Here is a 17,950-nt window from a genome sequence, read left to right as displayed (position 1 = left end):
CTCAGCCTGGGAGAGATGAATAATACATTGGAAAGCAAACATAAGCATTATTTCTCTTCTAATCAGGATCATGAAGCATTTTACAAATTAACCACTTTTCTCAGACACTTCCATATTGAGTGGCTCTAGGTAGAGCCATCAGAGCCCCCTCTGCCATCTGCATTTAGAAAATTGCCTATACATTTATTAAAGTGAAATTCACCCATTAATTAATGCTGTTCTCCCTGAAGACTCTCATTAGCGCATTGAGCTAATTACTGAAACCACAGGCCCAAGGGTTGGTTGGATTTTTTTTTTTTCTATTACAGTAAAATTTGCTCCTGCCTTACCTTTATAGGCTTTAAACAGAAGAGATGGCAGGATCAGAATAACCTTTGGATGCAGGAATTGAATACACTTTCACACTGGCTGTCTTTCCCTTCTCTGTGGGAGGCATCCGCAGCTGCCTTTTCAGCAAGAAATCCTTCCAGAATAAGAGAGGCCCGCATGTCTAGCCAACACGGCAGTCTTCTAAGAGCCCAGCTGCTGGGCTGGGGTGAGTGAGGAAATAAATTTGGAATGCTACACAAGTCAGTGTCTGTTCGATGGGCCTCTCATCCATGCATTTTCTCTTCTCTTCTTCCCTACCACCCGTGTGGTTCCCATGTGTCTTTTCCCTCCAGCAGAAACCAAGGGGGTTGCAAATAATGTTTAAAAAGGGGGGATGGGGCACCTGGGCGACTCAGTTGGTTAAGCGTCCGACTTCGGCTCAGGTCACGATCTCACGGTTCATAAGTTTGAGCCCCATGCCGGGCTCTGTGCTGACTAACAGCTCAGAGCCTGGAGCCTGCTTTGGATTCTGTGTCTCCCTCTCTGTGCCCCTCCCCTGCTCATGCTCTGTCTCCCTCTCTCTCAGGAATAAACATTTAAAAAATAAATAAATAAAAAGGTGGGGGTGGGTAGAGACATTTCTAAGGTCAATTGAAAGCATCTTAAGCTGCCCTGGGGGGGCGAGGCATTAGGGGACCAGGGAGCGGGCCTCTGCCCCTAACGTTGACTTTGAGGAAAGACACGTGATGCAAACTGAAGCCAGGAACACCTGTTCATCTCAGTGGCCCCCTGGTATTTTAAAGAAGTCTGTTAGTTACCACACCCTCTTTTGCACAGAAGAATAACCTAAAAGAAGCTATCAGTTACAGTTATGAATACTTTATTTTTTTAATTTATTAATTCATTAATTTTGAGAGAGAGAGAGAGAGCACAAGGGAGAGAGGCAGAGGAAGAGAGGGAAAATCCCAAGCAGGCTCCGTGCTGTCAGCACAGAGCCCGATGCGGGACAGGAGCCCACAAACCACAAGATCATGACCTGAGCTGAAATCAAAGTTCGGATGCTTAACCGAGCGAGCCACCGGGGGCCCCACAAACACTTTAAAGTACATAGTATATTAAGTGAAAAGGGCAGAAGAGAAATTGTATTAAGCTTTTGACAGCGATTATGTGATAGGATGTCTGCATTTAGCCAAAGACAGGAAGGAGAACAGGAAACATAATAGTTGTTGACTTGCCCAAGAGGTAGTGGGGTGGTTTTTCTCTTCCGTACTTTTACAAATAATACGTCGAAGCTTACATTTTCGAGTGAATTGTCTGCTTGCCATGCTGGCCCTGTCCCTTTGGCCCACTCACACCAGATCCTTACGGAGACGCAGGGTAGGGGTCAGCTGAATCATGGTCCCCTGAGATGTTCGTGGCCTAAAACCAGGAACGTGCAAAGGTCACCTTCGCTGGCAAAAGGGACTTCGCAGATGTAACTACCCTGAGGCTCTGGAGAGAGGGGAGCTTATTCTGGCTTGTTCAAAATATGCTCAGAGACAAGTATCCTGGAAGAGGGAAGCAAGAAGGTCAAAGTCACGGAGGGGACGCTATGACAGAAGCAGAGGCTGGAGGGAGGGGCAGACGGAGCCGGAAAAGGCAAGGAAAAGGATTCTCCTCTAGAGCCCCCACAAGGAACCAGCCCTGCCCACGCCTTGAGTTTTAGCTCAGGGAAACTGATGTCTGCATTCTGGCCTCTGGAATTGTAACCGAGTCAATGTGTGTTGTTCTGAGCCACTTGGTTTGGGTTGGTAAGTTACAGCAGCCGCAGGAAACAAATACACGGGTCTCCTCGAGTGGCTGGCAAGGGAGCCGCACCAGCCCCGTCGGCACGCGTGGAAGCCCGATGACACGCTCAGACCTCCTTGCCTCACACAGGCCGGCTGCCCACAGGTGGCGTTTTTAGCACCCGCAGCAGCAGCTGCAACGTAATAGTCCCTGAGCTGGGGCGCAGGAGTCATTTAGTTACCTGGACGGCGCTGGGGGCTTTGACCCTGGGGCACTGGGAGTTAGGTATCTTGAGGGAGTTAGTGCACTCTATTATCTCCATGCAGAACCTGCTCTGAGCCTCTGTTTCCCCATCTGTAAAGTGGGGATATTTATGGAACTCGTGAGGGTGAAACGAGGTCGCACACGTCACACCTCCAGCACACGGCACATGGGAGACATTCAGTAGGGAAGAGATCCTACCGTCTCCTTCCGTATCTCGAGGGAGAAGCCTCCTTTCCACCCACCCCATCCCCAGGAGGCCAGGTGCTGGCCAGCCAGCAGAGGTCGGGGATGTTCTAGACATCAGTCCTATTGTCCTGACGGGGATGTTCTTCTGGGAGTCTAGAAACACCTGCAGGCCCCACGTGCACACCACGCCCAGCCGCCTGACTCTCAGGCATGATGCTCTCGTTCAACATCCAGCAATAGCTACTGAGTGCTGGCCGGGTGCTGGGGGGGTTAATGGCAAGAAAAACAGACACAAGGCTTGCCCCCACCAGGCAGACATTTCACTGGGGAGGAGAAATACTAGTTAAATGAGCAATTATGACTACTCATGTGCGTACTCATGAGTACTCATGTGTACATGAGTGCGTGTACAAGGCCAGCCGGGGCGGGGGGGCTTCCGTAACCCCTCTAAGCGATCCCAAATATACCTGTAATCTAAGCGAAAGCAAATACGGCTTCGGGACCAGGCCTCAGAGCCCTTTCTGGGTGGAAATTCTGCAGCCCCCGTCAGCGATGGGAAGTGCAGGGCACGGAGGGAACGAACGTCCACCCAGGCTGGAGGAGGAGGTGCTTCCAGGTAGCCCTTCGTCCGTCTGCCTCGCTCAGGGTCATCGCCTCTCAGTAAATGCGGACTATTTCACATTCGCACACTTTGCAGCTTTCTGCCAAAGACCGGTTTTCCAGGCTGGATCTCGGAAGGTCTTTTTCCACTTTTGCACGGAGACGGCGCTCCGCGCTGTGATCGGAAGAGGTTAAGTCACCATCGTTTGCAGCAGGTCTGGGAGAAATTCGCCAAGAGATCCAAGCGGCTGACGAATGAATCTTTGGAGTCCGGGCCGTTTATAGATTAGGTTCTGTCTACCATAGACTTATTTTTTTTTTAATGTTTTTACTTATTTTTGAGACACAGAGAGACAGGGCAGGAGCATGGGAGGGGCAGAGAGAGAGGGAGACACAGAATCCGAAGCCGGCTCCAGGCTCCGAGCTGTCGGCACAGAGCCCGACGCGGGGCTCGAACTCATGACCTGAGCCGCAGCCGGACGCTCAACCGACCGAGCCACCCAGGCGCCCCAATACACTTATTTTTTGAAAGGGTTACAGCCTATTGCAAGGATCATCCATTTGGCTCAACTGTTCCGCGAAGTTGTTATTCGTCTGTTGGCTCACCAGACATTTGGGGAGCACCCACTCTGAGCAGGGCTCTGTGCTAGGGGCTGGGCACACAGGGAGAGTGGCCATCTCTGCTTTAAGGAGTCCAAAGATGGCAAATTGCCACACAGAGTTCAGGGAGTGTGGGGGCGGAGTCTGCACCTGGGCCGCTGCCCAGCGACCCAGGTGCTCCCAGCTAGAGCACCGGGCTCCAGAAGGCAGCCAAGGGCAGCTGACTAGGCCCTTATCTGGGAGGTACAAACTAAAGACCCAGCTGGAATGAAAGAGAGAGGAGAAAATGGTCTTTTTTCTCATTTCGAAAAACTAATTAAACTGAACGGAATAAAGGCAACGAACCTCACGTTCCCATCAACCAGCTCCAACGAGCCACATTCTGTGGTTCTCCTTTCATCTCCGCGCGTCCACCCTCTTACCCCTACTCACTGTAGAGGGTGCACCTTGGACTGTGCACAGCTTGGCAGGATAACTATGACCAGCGACACACCCTGTAACCCACACCTTGTCACAGAATAGAATATCGCCCTTCTCGCAGAGAGCTCCCTCGTATCCTTTCGCGGGTGATCCCCACGTCCTCAGAGGTAACCACTGACCTGACCTTTTTCACCTTAAAATATTTTTGCTCATTCTAGATCTTCGTATGGGTGGAATCGTGCAGTATGGTCTTTGTGTCTGGCTTCCTTCACTCAACATCATCTGACGGTCACCCGTGTTGTTCCGCCTATCGGTGTCTTTTATGGCCGAATAGCCTTCCACAAGGCTTCATATTTTTTTAAAAAGCACTTTGGACAGACCACTCTAGCAGACCGCAAAAGGGGACAGTAAAGACCTCTGCTGCTTTCAGGAAGCCTGGTCCACCTGTAAGGAAAGGGCATTGAGGAAAACGACTCAGGGTTGAGGGGACAATGGCTGTTGGCTACCCATCCCAGGAGCCATTCCTCCTTCTTCTTGATCACAGAACCCCGTTTGGTCAGTGGGGTCTGCTCAGTCATGGGGGTTGACTTGTGATTGGTCTCTTACCAATCTCCTCTTCTCTTTGCCCTTGTGTTCGCTAAGGTTGGCCACGTGGCCCAGTGCTGGCAGTGAGACATATGGAGAAAGACAGCGGGGGCTTCTCGGGGCTAGCCCCCTCACCGCTGCCATCTCCAAAAGAAATAGGTGCCTCGGCCAACATACAGGACGCCTCCTTACTTTGCCTGTAAGTCAGCTTATGTGACCATACAAAATACCACCACAGGCTGGGGGCGCTTAAACAGCAGGAGTTTATTTCTCACAGGTCCGGAGGCTGGATGTCCAAGATGGAGGTGTTGGCAGGACTGATTTCTCCTGAGGTCTCTCCCCTTGGGTTGTGGATGACCGTCTTCTCGTGTCCTCACGTGGCTTCTTCTCCGGTCTCCAGTCCCTGGTGTCTCTTCCTCTTCTGATAAGGACTCAGGGCCCCACCATTATGACCGTATTTGACCTTAATTCTCTCCCCAAGGCCTTATCTCCAAACAAGCCACATTAGTTTAGATTAGTTTTTCAACCTATGAATTTTGGGTACACACAATTCATCCTCTAACACCTGGCTCAATACTGTGTCCAGGCCTCACGGGGACTCACCTGATTGGCAGAGACCAGGCCATATGCATGGAGCCTAGTTTCAAGGAATTCCCGGAATGTGAATTTTTCTGGCTTCCACTTTGGAAAGGCAAGACTTAATGTAGAGAATCATCACAATGCAGAGAGGGTGGTCAAAATAGTAAGCAGCCACAATAACAAGTGTTTACTCCAGCAGACATGCAGTTCAATGCCATCCGCAGTCCTGAGCGGTGTTCTAAACCTCTTCCCACTGTTTTCTAGAAGATCCTCTTCTGGAGCCCTTTTGGCCCCCTAGCCCCCGGGAAGCCATTTACACAGACACCAACGTGAATGTTGCCCCCTTGTCTGTCACCGGGCGGTCCTATGGCCTGCCTGTTTCTGGACCCTGAGCCAAGTAGACCTGTGACTTTACATGATGATACCTTCATGTTTCTATCCTGGGTCGGATTTGAAGATGTGTCTCTCTTGTTTTTGAGCCAGTTATTCGTCAACTGTTTTAAGATGTTTCAGAATTTTTTTAGATGTTTTGGTCTATCGTCTGAATGTGTTTGGAGGACAGAAGGAAGTGGGGGATGGCTTCCGTGTGAACCAATTTTTCTGCCTTGACAGATACCAAAACAGCTGTGCGATTCACAATTTTATCTAAGTGATTTGTTCAGCATTTATACCAAAGTGATTCTTAAAATTGACATTGGTTTTTCTCATAGAATATAAGATTAGCTACGTCGAGGTGGTACAGATAAAAGAATAAAAGAGAATAAAGAGCCCAGAGACAGGCCAAAGTATATACAATAAACACAATATGTATCAGTAGGTGATAGCAACCTGATTGTCTTTATTGCACATTTTCTATATGCAGGTGCTGGGAGACAATTCTCCTTGGGTCTCTGACTTCTCTGAATGTCTTGCAGAAGAGGCACTAACTGTCCTTTCTTCCAGACCATCTTTTTAAGGATGACCATATAGCAAAGAGCCTTGGAAGACGGAGGGATCCCTTAAAGCAAAGGGCAGGCATGCTTCCCGAACATTACAGAAGCTTTGGATTCCCTAAGCTCAGGGTTCCTTTTCTAGAATGCAACCCACTGTGTGTACAGGCAACCTTCTGTGCCTACCATTCACTGCCATGGGACTTGGGGACAGGGGACTGCTGCAAATATGGGCTGCTCCTGCTGCTGAGTAACAAGTCCTTTGTCTCTGATACAGGAGTCTTGTGTCTTCTATCAGCATCCTTGAAAGTGTAGCAGGTAACTTATTAGCTGGAAAGCAGGGTAAATTCTCAGACTCTTCACGGTTCTTGACAACAGGCTGCTTGTATGGAATTTTGCATATATTATGTCATTTAATCACGGCTTGAGGTCATACAGGAATTTCTTCCTGGGCCAGGATTTCAGCTCAGTGTTTTGCAAGTTATTAGTTATTTGGAGGCAGAAAGTTACATTCTTACCTCACAATGTAGACTAAATTTCACATGGAACACACAGTAAAATATAAACAAACATGAGAAAATATACATACTTGATCTCTAAATGGGTAAGAATTTATTTAATGGGGACTGTAATGAACGATATGGTAGTATATACTTGAAATTTAAGAGAGTAGATCTTAAATATTATCACCACATAAAATTTAATAATGGTAATTATGTGGGGGGATGGAGATTTCACTAACCTTATTGGGGTTTTATCATTTACAATATATGTGTGTGTCAAATCATCACGTTGTACATCTCAAACTTACATACATTTTATGTCAATAAAGCTGGGGGAAAAACTTATTTAAGCATAAAGTAAAGCATTTTTAAAAAGGTTTTGAACGCAGGCCAAAAATCACAGTTGAAAAAGCAAATTGGAAACTGGGAAAATACTTAAATTAAGTAGGAGAAGGAATTACTGTCTTTAACATATAAAGAGCTCATAAAAATCAACAAGAAAAATATTAAGTCTCCATTAGAAAAATGAGTAAATAGCCAAAAAAAACCCACACCCCATTCTATCTACATTTTATTCTTTTAAATAAATGGAACTAATAGCCAAAAATGAGCGTATAGGCAAAACGTTTCAGTTCATCATTAATGAGATGCTGCCCTCAAATACTTTTCTACAAGTTGGCTACATTTTTTAAATTAAAATACAAGTATTGGTGAAGACACATTGGGATGGTTATTATACACTGCCGATGAAAACACACACTGACACAACTTCTCTGAAAGACCTTCCAAGAGCTTTAAAACTGCTTCTGCCATTTGACTTCATTAATAACACTTCAAGAAATTTCTCCTGATGAAAGAATCAGAGATGCATTCAAAACTTGATGCATACACCTAAAGAATGGTTTTCACAATTTTTTTTAATGAAAATACCTTTACGCCTCTTCCCTGAGACAAAAGAAATTCACGTATTTCTGAGGGCATGTGTTACTTTTATAATTAACAACCCATTAAACATCTTTAAAAGAATCATAAGAGAAAACAAATCAAAACTATTTTTGCAGAAATAATGCAGGCTCGTTGTAAATAATTATTTAAATATAGAAAAATGTGTAATGCAGCCTTCCCTCCATCCCGTAGTTTTTGGAAGGTTTTTTTTTTAATGTTTATTTACTTGAGAGAGACAGAGACCATGCAAGTGGGGGGAGGGGCAGAGAGCAAGGAGAGAGAGAGAGAATCAGAAGCAGGCTCCGAGCTGTCAGCACAGAGCCGGACACGGGGCTCAAACTCACAACACTTGAGATTGTGACCTGAGCTGCAAACAAGAGTGAGACGCTTAGCCAACTGGGCCACCCAGGCACCCCAGAAGGGTTTTTTTTTAAGTCCTATTTCTAACAAACATATATGAATATGCATTTTCATCACTATTAAGAATTTAAAAACATGTGTAGCTCCCCCGGTTTCAAAAAAGTTGCAATATTTAGTACACTTTTACATTTTTTCTCTTCCTCCCTTCCCCAGGATTTCAGCTGTGGTCAAAATCATCCACATGTCTGAGTTTATGCTAACATTAATTTTTACATTATGCCTCTTCTATTTTAAGAATACTTTTTTTTTTACATTATTATTATTATTGAGAGACAGAGAGAGGCAGAGCATGAGCAGGGGAGGGGGGGAGAGAGAGGGAGACACAGAATCCGAAGCAGGCTCCAGGCTCCGAGCCATCAGCCCAGAGCCCGATGCGGGGCTCGAACCCATGAACTGCGAGACTCTGACCCGAGCTGAAGTCAGACGCTCAACCGACTGAGCCACCCAGGCGCCGCATATTTTAAGACCACTTTTAAAAATCAACTACCCTTAACAATCTTGTTACCATTAATGGTTTAAATTCATCTACAGCCTCTATTGTTTCTGTTTCTTCTCTCCATCTTTTCTGAAGTATTTATTCTGGTCCATTGTCTCCTACTTCCCAGAGGTTCTTTAATGTCTATGTTTTGTTTTAACAGAGGAGAGACGGTGACATTGTGACCCCCTTTACCCTCACACGTGAGGGAGGAGTCGGGCAGATGTGGGATTCCAGCTCGCAGTTCTTTCTTCTCGGGATCCGGGAACATCATTCCATGATCTTCCACCATGTGGTGTTGTAGGCAAGACGTTCGGTTCTCTTTTCTTCGGTTATCTTCTTAATTGTTCTGTTTGTTTGTTTGTTTTTGTCTTCCGTCTTTTTCTATTATTATTTTTTTTTTTTGAAAGAGAGAGAGTAAGTAGGGGAGAGGAGCAGAGGGAGAGACATAGGACCCCAAGCAGACTGCATGCTCAGCATGGAGCCCAACTCGGGGCTTGATCCCACAACCCTGAGATCATGACCTGGACTGAAATCAAGAGTCAGGTGCCCAACCAACAGAGCCACTCAAGCGCTCCTTCTTCTGTCTTGAAGCTTATAAATGTATCCATTTGACCTTGGAATTGAGAAATTTCACCAATGTCTCAGTGGTTTTTTGTTTGTTTTTTATTTTTTTCCGACTTGGCACTCCATGACCCCTTTCTCTGCACTCGGTAAAAAAGGTATTACATATTTTCACTGATTCTTTTTCTCCTATTCATTCTATTCTCTCCTCGCGAAATTCCTATTATTCACATATTGGTCACTCTGGATTCATTTTTTTATTCCTTCCTAGGAGTATGATTTCTAACACTTTTCTCTAATTCACAGATTCAATTTTCAGTTGAATTAGAGGTCAATGTGTCCATTCAGTAGATTTTTTTTTTTGTTTTTGAGATGGCGTCCATTCATGCTGGTTTTCACATCTTTTTTAAATTTCTGTGTAATATTAACACAACAAAACACACGCTTTTTAAGGGCACAGGTCAATTGCAGCAAGTGCATGCATATAACCGGTGGAACCATTGAATAAAGATTTATATAAAACATTTCCATCACCCCAGAAAGTTCCTCGCGCCTCTTCCCAGTCAACTCACGACCCTCTCCAGAAGCCCATTGATTATTTCTACGACCATAGCTTAATTGTCCCTATTTCAGACTTTCACATACATGAACCTGTACCACATGAACTCTTTGGGTCTAGCTTCATTCGTTCAACCTAATACCTTTGAAATTCATCCATGCTGGATGTTTGGACCATTACTGTAGTCCCTCGACAGTTTCTTCCTTTTTATTGCTCAGCAGTATTTCCTTGTGTGGCTCTACCACACATTGTTTCCATTTCAGTGTTTTAATTTCCAAAATGTGTTTCTGTCTTATTATCGAATGGCTCTTTTCCAAGATGCTTTGCCAATAAAGCTCTGGCTTTACTGAAGGAAAATCTGCCTGAATATTCAGAGGATGTAATAATAGCTTAAAGTTTTTTACCTCTTGCTTCCTCAATCAACTGTGTTAGATATGGAGGCCAGCATTTATTTTGATTGCTTGGAGGCTTCCCTTCCTTCAAGGTGCTGAGTGTTCCCAAATAGCCAATGACTTTTTGTTGTTGTTGTTGTTGTTGTTGTCAGTTGCCATAGATCACGTGCCATGATACGCAAGTGTCCAGACCTCCCTCAGCACCCGTCGGGTTCCCCAACGGGACCCTTCGCTCCCCCCAACAACTCATATCACGCGTAGCTGCAGGTGGCACAGAGCAGATTTTGCTCCGGTTTTTGTTCTTAATATGCTTGCAGAGCTCCTGTTTGCAAGCCTGAAATCCCTCGGCTCAAAATAGGAACTTTCTATTTCGCGGTAAGAGATGAAACTTACAAAATATAACTAACAAGCCTGAAAGCCCTCCACTCAGAATAGTAACTTTCTATTTTGCAGGAAAGAAGAAACTTACAAAGTAACTAACAACCACATTACACCCAGGCTTATGTGTATATTATTCAAACAGATTGCACACGCCATGATTGTAAAGTTCCTGCTCAAAAGCGTCCTCAGACAGCTGTGTGATGTTGCTACCAAAGAACGGAAGGCGTATGTCCACTATAGGTGCCCCGACTGGGCAGTGGTGTTAGGGCTGGATCTCGCCACTCATGATCACTTATGCCCTGGGACAGGTTATAAAAGGGGTAAAAGCATCTCCCCCACTTTGAGGCCATCATTTGGTTGCCAGCAAAGCCTTTGTGCTCCACCCCTGAAAGGCAGCTGATCAGGATCTGTGCATCATGGAGGCTCTCTCTCCAGCAGAGAGCAGTGCCAGGGTGGGTGATGGCAGACGGCTGCGTAGTATTGCTTTGGATTGAAAATGAAGAAGCATAAGAACAAAAACAGGAAGAGCCTCTTGCTGGTCTATGGAATCTGAAATCTTCACCCCGTGGCTCATGGGAATAAAGAAAAAGGCCTAGGCCAGGAAAAGGAGTTCCCCCTGACCTGGGCAAGTAAAATAGTGTGGCAGTAGGTGCAGGCACCTGCTGGAGGGAGGAATGGGCTGTAGAAGTGGCCGCCTCCTCCCCTGCAAGAAACCCGGGTGGAAAACACACGGCCCGGTGCTTCCCAGACAGCTCCCGAGTCCAGCCCCTGTCCTGCTGGAGTCTGGCCTGGATGAGGCGGGTTCCACAAGCCCCTCATGGTTGGGGAGACCTGGGGAAGGAGACCTGGGGAGGCTATGCCCTTGGAGTTCTTCTGAGCTGAGCTCTGTCTTTGTGGGGCAGTCGCAACTTCCTGGCTGTGCCCTCCAAATGCACCTCCCTCATCAGAAGGCTGCCTCCTTTGGTGGCAGGGGGGAGGGGGGGGCTGGGAGTGGTCCTGACACCTTTGCCCTCCAAGCCCTCCTCCCACCCTCACCTCTGTCCCATGACTGGACTAAGCTTGGGCTGGTTGGGGACACGGTCCAGTGGTTCCTTGGGAGAGCTCCGCTTTTCTTTCCCGTGTGAAACAGAAGGCTGAGTGTGGCTTGACCTTCCGGTCACCCCAGTTCCTTCTAGTTTATAGATTCCCACCCCACTCCCCCACCCTGACCGTCTCGCAGGCTTGCTATGCGTATAAAATGACACGATGCGTGGACAGGCATTGCTCAGCACTGGGTACGTAGGAAGACCCCAGAGCTCTTAGTGTCTTTATTATCACATCAGAATTTCTCAACATTTCTACCTACGGTATGTTTTCCTAGTATCTACCTGTGCCACACGTTTTCCCCCATCGTTTACTTTTTTTGTGCTGTTATTTATTCCAATAAGGCAGTGAGAGAGAGTTGAGACAAACACATGACCATTTTCTATCTTTAAACCTCAAATCAACATTATTTATCGTAGTTTTTAAAATATGGCCACAACCGAGCGTCCAGCCATTGGACAATAGTTAGGTCACGGCCGTCTGGAGGATGGGATTTTAATGTGGAAAAAGACATTTCAGGGCAGGTAGAGAAAATCACCCCGAAGCAGATCTTCAAACTGCAGAAATCTGCGTCAATGCAACAGTCTCCAATAGACATAGGGCAAGGAGGCGCCCGTGTTCCCGAAGAAAGGAGGAAACGAAACGTTTTGTCTTCCCAAATGGTTTAGCAAGAGCTGACACGCTCCTTGAGCTGCAGAGCTGTTGGCTGGGGAGGAAGCCGGTCTGTTTGCCTAAGAAGCCCAGGGTTCAACGACTCAGCCACTGCTCCCCCAAATGTGACATTGGCGTACCTATCAGTAACAAACGGTGGGGGTGGAGGGGGGCGACTCAAATCTCGTGGCAAGAAAACCAACAAGACCCCGGAATAAAGTTATCCTGAAGGAAGAGACTCAAGGCTCATGTTCCAAGTTCGTAACAGAAGCCTGAGTATTGGTAGAGGAACTGATTTCAGGCGGTATGTGGCTCGTCTAGGAAGTGCCCCAAGACCCATACGTCTTTCCCGGTGGCTGTGACTCGCAGAACAGTGGCTGAAGAGTGGGAATATAAACTCTAAGGGGCTGGACCAGGATGTCCTGGGCGGAAGGTTACTGCCGGCTGGAGGGTACAGGACTACCCTTCAACAGCGACACCTTGTGGCAGGCCCGAGGAAGTGCAGAGCTGGCGAACTGGGTCCCCAGTTCTGTTGGCTGCATATCTGGAGTCCTTTCCTCTCTTGGCGTGGGGAAGGATCAAGTGTTCTTGCAGAACTTGGGGGGGGGAGATGGACAGGCAGAGAATCTTGAGAGGGACGCAAAAGACTGTCTCCTTAAAGGGCCTAGGGTGTTCTAGCAATTAACTTAAAAAAGAAGATAGAAGGGCACCTGGGTGGCTCAGTCAGTTAAGGCAGTTCAGACCCCAACTCTTGATTTGGGCTTAGGTCAGCATCTCACGGTTGGCGAATGAGTTCTAGCCCCCATCAGGCTCCATGCTGACACAGAACCTGCTTGAGATTCTCTCTTTCCCTCTCTCTCTACCCCCCCCCCACCCCCCAAAAGAATATAGAAGAGGTGTGACCGTATTTTTATTCTGGGTAGAGTAAGTCTTGCAATCTACATCTGCATTTTTGAACAACCATTAAATGGACTACTATAAACCTATTCATACAATGTTTTAAGAGAATACTTAAAGATTAAAAATATACGTTAATTTTAAAAAGCAGAATATAAAACGGTCCATATGTATGGTCACTTTTATTATATTTATCTATCAAAAGTAACATCATACGAGGAAATGAAAATAAATATAAACAAGAAGTTAATTAGAAATTAGCTCTCACTTGTAGCGATATGGGTGGTTTTATGTTCTCCTGCTGAATATAGTCCTGCCAGTGACACTGGCCTCCTTTTCACCCAAAATCTTCAGGGCCGAGGCCCCCAAACACCCTGTTTTCCGCATGGTTTGCAGCAGGGGTGAGAGGAGGCATCTTTCTCCTTCTTTCCTTTACTTCTTGCCTCAGCACCAAAGATAGGATCTTCTGTCTACATTTTTACCTCTCAGGGAGGTATTACAAAGGGATGCTTCGCCCTTAGAGGGAGTGAAAAATAATCTGATCATCGACAGTATGGGTAAGGTCACTGTGACCTCGAAACAAGACCAGGCCCCAGGCTTCCTCTCTTGTCCCTTGGACCTGTTTGCCCTCAGGGGAATGTTCTCTCTGTCTTGGTTTCCTGCCCCCCACGTGCCGCCTCCTGAGTGGGGGGCCTGCTCTCCCAACTCTTCTAGCTGCTGCTAAGTGGGGGGACATTCAGTTTGGGACTTTGGGAAAGGGAGAGAAAAGCCCTCATTTTGTCCGGGTGTGGGCTAGTTTTCAAGCCAGCTTCATCCTTCTAAAGCCCATCCTCTGACCCTCTGGCCCTGGAGCCATTCTCAGTAGAAGCCAGGGTAACGAGTGATGGGACTCCTACAACCACCGTGCCCTCATTTATAAAACATCTAGAAGGTCCTTTTACGCTGACTCGGTGTTTCCGTCTTTGCGACTTGGTAGGTTATGTAGACCAGGAAATACTTACCTGGCCTGATTCAGGTACATGCTGCTAACAGGTGGGGAGGTGGGGGGGGGTGGGGTTCGTTGGGCCCAAGGACACATAGGGTGCCACTCTGTGGCCTCTCTGCCCTCAGTGCCCTTGTGCCCTTTCCTCCCCCCTCCCCTGCTCCCCTCAGTGTTGCTGGGGCTGAAACCCACCAGCATCAGGTTCGCCTGCTTCCAGTAGGGTTTGGCTTGGGAGGCCTTGGTAGAGGACTGGAGAAGGGACGGGAGAAGCCAGGACTCTCCTCCCTCGCCTTCCACGCCCCTCCACCACTCCCTTTGTCCCTGCAGCCTGGAGGTGGTGACGACTTTTTGCTAGTGCTAACCTCTCAGTGACTCCACAGTCTGCCGTTGACCCCCTCACCGGGGAAACCAGTTTCTTATATTTAATTTCCTCTGTTTTCAACACTTGGAGATGTTTCCCCTTTCCTAGTTGGAGCCTGACTGATAATAAAGCTAAATAGTCGCCTTTGAGCCCAAGAGGGGAGTCATTCCAGCTGCCCAGCACTCTCAGAGGCAGACCCACGACACCGCAGAGGGCTGTGCGTGAGAGACCCAGGAAGACATCAGAAAGAGCGCTGTGACATTTCTTCCCTGTCCCCACTGCCCCTCCCTCCCAACCTCAGATACTGGTGTCACATTCTACTTCTCCGAGGCCTTGTTCTGAGCTGGCTCTTCATTAATTCCTCTGAAAAATGTTGCCTGATGATTACTTAAGAATTAGCCAGTTTCCAGAACTTTTATAGAGGAAATAAAATGGGTTTTTTTTTTCCTGCTTAGTAATACGGTCTCCTATAGGTGTTTTGAAAGAATGTAAAAGGGAAACTAAGAACCAATTATAATTCCGGCTATTCAGAGGGAACCTCTTTAATACTATGGTGACCACGTGTAGCCTTTTTTTCTTTGATGGCCCGTGTGCACAAGCATGTGTGCTTATCGCTTGTATACGGTTCTGTGCCCTCGCTTTTATCGCTTGGGAAACAAAGACTCCTCGAAGCCGGAAAATCCCCCCCCACCCCCCCACCCCCCCCACCCCAGTGCGTGAAATTTACTCAATGTAACGAACACCGATTGAGCGCTCGCTCTCTCCTAAATGCTGGGATTGTGCTGGTACAACGCAAGAATGGGTTTGGAGACAGACTGACCAGCAGCGCATACAGAATCCGCAAGAGTGGCCCGTGTGTGCGTGCAGATCAAGTGACAAACGGAAGCCACGGCATTTGGGGGAAGTGGAATAGTGCTATGGGGGTGCCCGCCCCCGCGCCCCCCGTCTGCCTCGTTCTTACCTGGCATAGAGATAAAGCATGCTGTCCCAGAAGAGAAGGCAGGGGTGGAAACCGTGCCTCCAGCCTCTCCCAAGCAGAATAAACCCCCATCTGGAAGACACGGGTCCTCAGTAAGAAGGGTCTTTTGCCACGAGCGCATCCTCTACACGATTTATTTTTGTGTTCTACCTAGTACCTGGCCCATCTCCCGGGTAGTAAGCATAGCAGTGCGCCCAGTGTGCTACAGACAGAGTCCAGAGATCTCCCTTGGGATCCCGGGGCTTCTTAACCCAGTGGCAGTTAATCTCAGCTTCATCTCCTGTGGGTTTTGGTTTTAATTGAAAAAAAAAATAAATAAATAAAGCCTCTTAGACGTGGATAGTGCAGACAGTAATGTGCAGCAGCCAGAGGAGAGGTGAATAAAAATCCCACCTCCTTGACAAAGATGCGGGGATCCCCCTCCCCCCACCGAAAGCTTTTCTTTTCCGCGAAATGTTTCAGAGGGAGGCCAGGGGGATGACCCAGGAGATATTATGTTAATGAAAAGCAGGATAAATGCTCGAAACGATTTGCATAGAAGGAACCTGACCCAGCCGATGTTTGAAGAGGAAGTCCCAGTGGAGATGTCCCACATAATGGGCCTTCCTTTGTCCGCCCGGAAAGGGGTGGGGGGGGAGCGTCTGAATCCAGAAAAACGACTTGGCCGTTCCTGTCCCCCAGCCAGCGCTCACAAGGCCCCACACCAGCGTGGGCGATCCGTGCAATCGCTCGGCAGTCGTCTGTGTGTTTGCACTAATGTTTGCTCTAGTAACGCCCAGTGAGCCCGCGGAGCCCGGGGAAGTTCTGGGCTCGGGCCCATTCTGTCCCACGCGGGGCAGGGGGGAACAGGGAAGGGTGTCGCCAACCGCTGCTCGCCTCCCCCAGTCACGGGGAGCCTTCCTCAGGGCGGCAGTAGTTCAATGCCGAGGTACCAAACTCCAGGGAGGTTTCCAGCCTCCCTCCCACCCTCTACTTCTCCACCCCCGTCCCGGCTGACCTCAGCATCCAAGGCTGGGAATAGCGTCCAGCAACAGAATGGATGATGGAGACCAGGCAGGGGGTTCAGGACTCGCAAAGGGGGGCCTCTGGACCTCCTAAGGTGCCCAGAGTCTCAGAGCCTTCCCGCCATCCTCTCTCTCATGCGAGCTAGGATGATTTGGGGGTGCTTATAGGAGCCAACGTGTCCGGGCCCTTAGACTGGGTTTCTGGTAAGAGACAAGAAGGGCAATGCCACGGCCGGGCGCCTCCTACGGGGGCAGCTGGCGGGCGCTTTGTGGCCTTGATTCTCCCAACACAGCTGCCACATTCATGCTGCTGCAGGGGAGGAAGCTAAAGCTCAAAGCTCAAAGGTCATCCAAAGGTCAAAGCTCAAGGTCATCCAAGCTACCGGTCAGGTCTGCGTCAGCCCGCATGCCTCAGGGCTCCCTCCCAGGGTCCTTCCTTCATTCTGTTCTCACGTGCTGAGTACCTACTGCCCGCCGGGCATGCCACAAGGCGCCCAGAAGACAGAGGTAGACAAAACCCTACCTTGCAGTCTAGCAGCGGAAACCAGTCTCACACGGATCCAGATGCGCGATGACAGGTGCAAATGGCACCAAGCGGAAACCGGAAGGTGCCCTGCGAGAGGAGAGCTGCCCTCCTGATTGGGATGGGACCCCAGGGGCGGTGACGTCATGGCAGAGACTGCAGGGTGAGTGGCCCGGGGGAGGAGGGCGGGAACGGCCGCCCAGACAGAGACCCCGCCAGCACCTGGAGGAAGTGAGCTCAGCAGCGGGCCCCAGGGGTGATGTCCCAGGGACGCGGGGTCAGTGAGACAGTTCTGGAGAGGGAGCACAGCCTCGCCAGCTTGTTAAAGATTTGGGAGGTTGTCCCACCTTTCAGGAATGTAAGCAGATTAGCACTTCGGGAAGAATATTCTAACACCACCCAAATGTCCACTGACGGACGAGCAGGTCCACAAAACGTGGTACATCCACACAGTGGCGTGTTTCTCAGTCGTAAAGAGGGAAGAAAATCTGACATCTGCCACCTGGGTGAACCTTGGGGATGTGACGCTAAGGGAAATAAATCCGTCACAAAGGGACAAATACGTATCTGAGATACCCACAGCAGTCAATTCGTAGAGACAGAAAGAAAGATGGTGCCGGCCAGGGGCTGGGGAGGGAAGGGGGTGGGGAGTCCTTGTTTCATGGGAACAGAGTTTCAGTTTGGGCAGACAAAACAGTGCTGGAGATGCGTGGTGGCCACGTGTGTGAACGTGTCTAACACCACTGAACTGTGCATTTAATGTGGCTGAATGGGAAGTTTCGGGTACTGTGGACTTTACCACAGACAAACAAAAGAACATTCCAAGTGCCCAAGGGAGAGCAGATTAGAAGGACGATGGGACAGCTACGCCGCTTTTCAGTCGTTCAGATCAGAGGTGCTACTTCAGGGATCCCCCTGGCTGGAAACCGCTCCGCCGAAAACTCACCAGGGGAGTTTTCCAGAATGTCTGCCTCGTGTTTGTCTTGATGAGG

This window comes from Panthera tigris, chromosome A1, assembly GCF_018350195.1.
Source record: "Panthera tigris isolate Pti1 chromosome A1, P.tigris_Pti1_mat1.1, whole genome shotgun sequence".
Lineage (NCBI taxonomy): Eukaryota > Metazoa > Chordata > Mammalia > Carnivora > Felidae > Panthera > Panthera tigris.
This window is presented reverse-complemented; position numbering follows the sequence as displayed.